At 39.6% G+C, this 6,934-nt stretch overlaps 1 non-coding gene across 1 annotated transcript; it reads right to left on the bottom strand.

Annotated features, from left to right (window-relative positions):
• Positions 1-2,761: 2,761 nt before the first annotated feature.
• On the bottom strand, positions 2,762-2,868 carry LOC127133520 (small nucleolar RNA R71). The gene has a single exon (XR_007807487.1). It is a non-coding gene; the product is annotated as a small nucleolar RNA R71 (small nucleolar RNA).
• Positions 2,869-6,934: the final 4,066 nt, after the last annotated feature.

Genomic DNA, 6,934 nt, shown 5'->3' with positions numbered 1-6,934 from the left:
AGACGCCCCCGTATTTCGTGGGAGAGTGGTTGAGGATCTAGAAATTCCACCTATTCTAGGGGATTGACCTTATAATGGCGTTGTATGATATTTTGCACGTCGTCTTCCAATGTTTGATTATGGAATTGTAGTTCTTCCATGGCAGCGCGTATCTCCGCCATGGCATCAGTGTCACCACTACTGCCGGTGCCTTTTGGCGTAGGGGATGGAGATATCCTAGAAACCATAGTTGAGGGTGGTTAGATGTAGGAATGAAGGGTAACAGAGGCCCCCACGATGTGTGTCATTTTACTGGTCAAAAAGTATAGTTATGTGTGTTCCCTCTGTAAGGTAAGTGAGACTCGGAGGCCTTTGTAGTTGTATAACAGGTTTCACTCGTGAGGGCTTGCTCATGGAAGAGAGAAGCCATGTACGATGGTTTTTTAGTCTATTTAAGGGACCTATTCACGTGAGGTAAATGGCCTTGTTGGTGGATGGCACTACTTATGACACTGAAATTCACCGTATTTTCGACTCCGATTTCGCATGCATTTTAGTTGTTTTATTGTTATTTTGTTATGTTATTACTATGTTTTTCTTTGTTTTCAGGTTTTCAGTCTAATCGGAGCCCCGATCGAGAAAAGGAGCGAAAATGAGCTAAAAAGCCAAAAAATCAGCATTTTACACTTGTGGCTCCCACTATGGCGGGCGCCATGGGTCCAACTATGACGTGTCCCAGTTTCAACCTCTCCTCAACTGCCACGTCTCCCACGATCTCCACTTGGGCGCTGCAATTTCGTCCTGTGGCGGGCGTCATGATGTTATGGCGGGCGCCACAAGAACAAAATGGTTCCCGCCCATTTTCAAACTTAGGGGCATCCTTGTAATTTCCATGTTTTTTTCTTGCCTATAAATAGGGCCTTGATTTCATTTGTTTCTTCATCCAAACTTAGTTACAACTAGGCATATATCAGTATTGTGTAAAGGTGGTAATCGCTTTACATCGGAGTATTGCCACACTGTGTAATCGAGTCTGTAATCGAGTTTGGAGCACTTTGGAAGGAAGTTTAATCCTGCCGCCATTTTCATTTCTGTTCCGCACTTTATTCGACCCTCCGATTGGAGCAGGTTTTATTGCTTTACCTTTGTCTACTTTATTTTCCCGCATTGTCTTTATTTTGTTTACTTTCCCGCACTGCCTTTATTTTGTTTACTTTCCCGCACTCGCACTTTACTTTGTTTATTTTTCGCACTGCACTACTTTCCTTTATTTCTTGCACCGCACTACTTTTATTTACTTTCCTGCACCCGCACTACTTTAACTTATTTTCCGCACTCGCACTACTTTTATTTACCTTCCTGCACTCGCACTTATTGCCTTTTTTTTAAAAAGTCTTTTATTTATCCATTTTTATGATAAAAATTAAAATGCATTTTTACTTTACCATGTCTGGCTAAACCTATAAAGGTTAGAATGTAAGGATCGTAATTGAACCGATAATCTGTACAATTGTTCGTAGAAACACTTAAAGGCTATTTTGACTTTCAACTTAAGTTTTCTCGCACTTAATTTCCGTTGGGTAAGATCGAAAGTCGTCCGACGTCTGTTTAAACTTAGTTATTTTTAACTATTCCAAATACAGCGAAAGCGCTTTGTTTAGTTCATTAGGAGTTTTTAACTTAAAAAGAAAAGTGATTTTAAAACTATTTTCGGCCGCCTTTATAAGTTTAGAGTCTGGTTCGTGAGAACCTCTTTTGGTTAAGAAATCCAGGTCAAAATAATTTTCAACTTAGTCAAGACACTATATTTCTTAAAAATAGGTTTACTACTCTAACGCAATGCACGCCTTTTTATAAGTGACAATAAGAGGGTTTGATTAGGGATTACAACTTGGTTCTGAATACGCGAAAGCGACAATTCCCGTTAAATTGGTTCTTTTCAAAGTAGGAAACACTGCCCATAAGTAATTCTATTAGCAAGTACTTGGATTATTAATTGATTATGTGAATTATATTCGAACCTGTCTTTATTAATTGAATTGAATTTAATACTTTATTTTTCATCGTGCACTCTTAAAAACCCTGTTTCGATTACCTTAGATAAACACCGTAACAATAGATAACGATAGATTGACATTTGGACTCTGTGGATTCGACAATCTTTTTTATTACTCTGACGCGTTCGTATACTTGCGAAAAACACGCATCAAGTTTTTGGCGCCGTTGCCGGGGACCAATTTCGTCAAATTTCATACCCTGTTGTTATATCGTTTAGACTTAGGTTGTTACCTACCAGTCAATGCGAAGGACTCGTAGCACCAGAAGCTTAGTAGATCCTCTGGCGGAACCTGAACGTTACGCTCGCGCATGTTTAGTTTTCCATAGAATTAGGAGAGCTATGGCCGAAGATCAAAATCAAAGACCTCTTAAGGATTTCGCCCAACCATCCACCGAAGAACCTAGTTCTAGTATAGTAAACCCAACCATCCCAGCTAATAATTTCGAACTTAAACCCTCCCTGTTGCAACTAGTGCAACATAGACAATTCGCAGATCTTGCTACTGAGAACCCAAACCAACATTTAAAAATCTTTCTCCAATTAGCAGACACTTTTAAAACCAATGGAGCTTCTCCTGTGGTAATCTGTTTAAGATTATTCGCTTTCTCCCTCAGAGATAAAACCCTATCATGGTTAGATTCCCTTCCACCCAATTCCATCATAACTTGGGAAAACCTTAGAAAAGTATTCCTTGCTAGATACTTTCCCCCAAGTAAGACCGCCGTTCTTCGAAACCAAATAACCAGATTTACCCAGAATCAAGGAGAATCGCTGTTTGAAGCTTGGGAGAGATATAAAGAGCTGTTAAGAGCATGCCCATATCATGGTTTAGAAAATTGGTTATTCATTCAAACCTTCTATAATGGACTTCACTATAACACTAAGATGACCATCGATGCTGCCGCAGGTGGTGCACTGATGAACAAACCTTACCCTGAAGCTAGTGCCCTTATCGAAGATATGGCTAAAATCCATCAATCATGGGGAGTTGACCGAGCGACAATTGAGAAGAAGGAAGCCCAAGGAGGAGTACACGAGTTAAGCTCTATACACATGATGCAAGCTAAAATGGACGCGTTATCCCTCAAGGTTGAGCATATGTGTATAAACCTGAATACTGCAGTTGCAGTTCCGTTGGATTGTGAGATATGTGGAACCAAAGGACACCAATCTGCAGAATGCAGTCTCTTAAACGAAACCAACTATGAGCAAGGGAACTACGCCCAAGGGAACCCATATTCGAATACCTACAACCCTGGATGGAGGAATCACCCAAACTTTTCCTATAAGAACAATAACCCTATCCAAAATACTGCACCTCCGAGACAACCAGGTTACCAAGCCCCAAGACCAAATCAACCTATGCAACCTGTGCCACCAAAGCCGAGCCTTGAGAAAATTGTGGAAAATTTTATCACTGCTCAAACCCAACAAAACAAAGAGTTCATGAACCAAAACATTCACGTTAATGAACTGATTACCCAGTTAGGAACCAAGGTTGACCAAATAGTTACTCACAATAAGATGCTTGAAACCCATATCTCTCAGGTAGCCTTAAACTAAGCCCTCCAGACTACACCTGGAGGACAGTTCCCTGGACAACCTCAACAGAATCCGAGAGGACAAGCCAATGCCATTACCCTACAAAGTGGGACCGTTTATGATGAGCCATTTAACCCAAGATTGAGTGAACCCAAAACTTCTAAGGAATATACCGAACCCACAGACGAAGTGAAGGAACCAGAGGAATCTGAAAAATAGGAAGGTCAATAAAAAGGAGAAGAACCTAAAGACAAAACTTATGTACCACCCCCACCATACAAACCACCGATACCATATCCACAAAGACTCAAACAGACCCAGATCAATAACCAGTATCCAAAATTCATTAAGGTTATAGAAAAACTTCACATAGAAATCCCTTTCATAGAAGCCATCACCCAAATACCTTCTTATGCAAAGTTTCTCAAAGACATCCTTACCAACAAACGTAGACTCGACGATCCGAAGCCCTTGGAATGCAATTCTATTTCCGAGAATAAGTTAGCCAAAAAAGATAAAGATCCTGGAAATTTCTCCATTCCTTGTATTTTGGGAAGTCATGTCATTGAAAAAGATTTTCTAGACTTAGGAGCTAGTGTGAGCTTAATGCCTTTAGTAGTTTGTGAGAGGTTAAACTTAGGAGAATTACAACCTACTAAGATGTCACTTCAATTAGCCGATAGATCTGTTAAGTATCCGATAGGCATATTAGAAGATGTCCCTGTTAGGATAGGTCAGTTATTTATCCCTACTGATTTTGTTGTCATGGACATTAAAGAGGATGATAATATACCAATCCTTCTAGGTAGACCATTCTTATCAACTACAGGAGCCATAATAGATGTCAAGAGAGGAAAGTTGACCTTTGAGGTAGGTGACGAGAAGATAGAATTTATACTTTCAAAATTTCTTATGGCACCTGTGATGGGAGACGCATGTTATGCCATAGATATCATTGATGAATGCGTTAGGGAAATAGAACAAGAAGAAATCATAAAAATAATTAAGTTGCCATCAACTCTCATACTAGAAGATGATAACTTTAGGAAGCCCTACATCGATGATAACCTTTACGAATGTTTATCCTTTACCCCAGATCCTATGCCATGTCCTAAGAAACCAACCTTAGAACTTAAGGAACTGCCTAAGAACCTGAGATATGAGTTTCTTGATGAAGAGATAAATCGTCCAGTTATAGTCAGTGCTACTTTGAGCCAAAAGGAAACATACCAACTCTTAGATGTTTTACGAAGATATCCCTCAGCCTTAGGATATAATATCTCTGATCTGAAAGGTATAAGCCCATCTGTATGCATGCATCAGATTTTGCTCGAAGAAGATTCAAAGCCCTCTAGAGAACATCGGAGAAGAATAAACCCTACAATGAGTGATGTTGTTAAAAGAGAAGTTCTTAAGTTACTTGAGGTAGGTATAATCTATCAGATCTCGGATAGTAAGTGGGTGAGCCCTGTGCATGTAATACCTAAAAAGGGAGGCATTACAGTAGTGCAAAACGATAAAGGCGAATATGTAACAAAACAGATAGAAGGAGGATGATGGATGTGCATAGACTACAGAAAGTTAAATAAAGCAACCAAGAAGGATCATTTCCCTTTACCATTTATAGACCAGATGTTGGAGCGTCTAGCCAGACACTCTTACTTTTGCTATCTAGATGGATACTCTGGATTCTTCCAAATACCTATACACCCCGAAGATCAAGAGAAAACTACCTTTACATGCCCTTATGGAACTTTTGCCTACAGACGAATGTCGTTTGAACTCTGTAATGCCCCAGCTACTTTCCAACGTTGCATGATGTCAATCTTTGCAGATTACCTAGATAGTATCATGGAAGTATTTATGGATGATTTCTTAGTTTGCGGATTTGATTTCCAAAATTGTCTTGCTAACCTTGAGAAAATCCTGGAGAGATGCGTGGAGGTGAACCTTGTGCTAAACTGGGAAAAGTGTCATTTCATGGTCACTGAAGGGATTGTCTTAGGATATATAGTTTCCAAAAAAGGTATTGAGCTAGATAGAGCTAAGATAGAAGTCATAGAGAATCTAAAACCACCCAAAACTATCAGAGAAGTCCGAAGTTTCCTTGGACATGCTGGATTCTACCGGCGTTTTATCAAAGACTTCTCTAAAATAACTAAACCTTTAACTGGCCTTTTAATGAAAGATGCTGAATTCATTTTCGATAAAAAATGTAATGAAGTATTTAATCTTTTAAAGCAAGCGTTGATTTCAGCACCCATTATGCAACCCCCTGATTGGTCAGAACCTTTTGAGATAATGTGTGACGCTAGTGATTATGCCGTTGGAGCCGTTCTAGGACAAAGGAAAGATAAAGAATTACATGTGATTTATTATGCCAATAGAATCCTAGACGTCATCCAACTTAACTACGCAACAACTGAAAAGGGACTACTAGCTGTAGTTTTTGCTATAGACAAATTTAGATCTTATCTAGTAGGAGCCAAAATTATAGTTTACACTGATCATGCTGCCATTCGTTACCTATTAAGTAAAAAAGATGCCAAGCCCAGGTTACTCCGATGGATTCTGTTACTACAAGAGTTTGATTTAGATATCCGATATAAAAAAGGCATTGAAAATGTAGTAGCTGATCACCTTTCTAGGCTAGAACACCTGAAACCAGACTTCGTACCCATAAATGATGATTTTGCCTATGATAGACTGATAGCTAAACTAGAAGCCATTGAAGACGATAGCCTAGGCCCTCATGAGCACTTCCAAAAATCCTTAGTTGTAAGTAACGTGCCATGGTATGCAGACTTTGTTAATTATCTAGCTGTTGATATCATACCCCCTGATCTTGACTACCACCGGAAGAAGTTCTTTAACGATGTAAGAATCTTTTATTGGGACGAACTGCTCATTTTCAAAAGGGGTAAAGACAGCATTTTTCGCCGTTGCGTTCTAGAAGAGGAGGTAAAAAGTATAATTGAGCATTGTCACTCTGCACCCTATGGTGGACATGCGAGCACCTCTAAGACATACGCCAAGATTCTTCAAGCTGGTCTGTTCTGGCCTACCATGTGGCGCGATGTCCATGCTTGCATTGTCAAATGTGATAGATGCCAACGCACGGGAAATATTTCAAGACGTGACGAAATGCCTCTAAGAAACATTCAAGAAGTAAAACTCTTCGACGTTTGGGGTATAGATTTCATGGGACCTTTCCCATCATCCTTAGGAAACAAGTATATCTTAGTAGTTGTGAACTATGTGTCTAAGTGGATTGAAGCTATAGCTGCACCCACAAACGACACTAGAGTGGTGATCAAGTTATTTAAAAACTTTATATTCCCCAGATTTGGAACA

Source organism: Lathyrus oleraceus, chromosome 3 (genome assembly GCF_024323335.1).
Source record: "Lathyrus oleraceus cultivar Zhongwan6 chromosome 3, CAAS_Psat_ZW6_1.0, whole genome shotgun sequence".
NCBI lineage: Eukaryota > Viridiplantae > Streptophyta > Magnoliopsida > Fabales > Fabaceae > Lathyrus > Lathyrus oleraceus.
The sequence above is the reverse complement of the archived record's forward strand: the minus strand, read 5'-3'. Positions and strand labels throughout refer to the sequence as shown.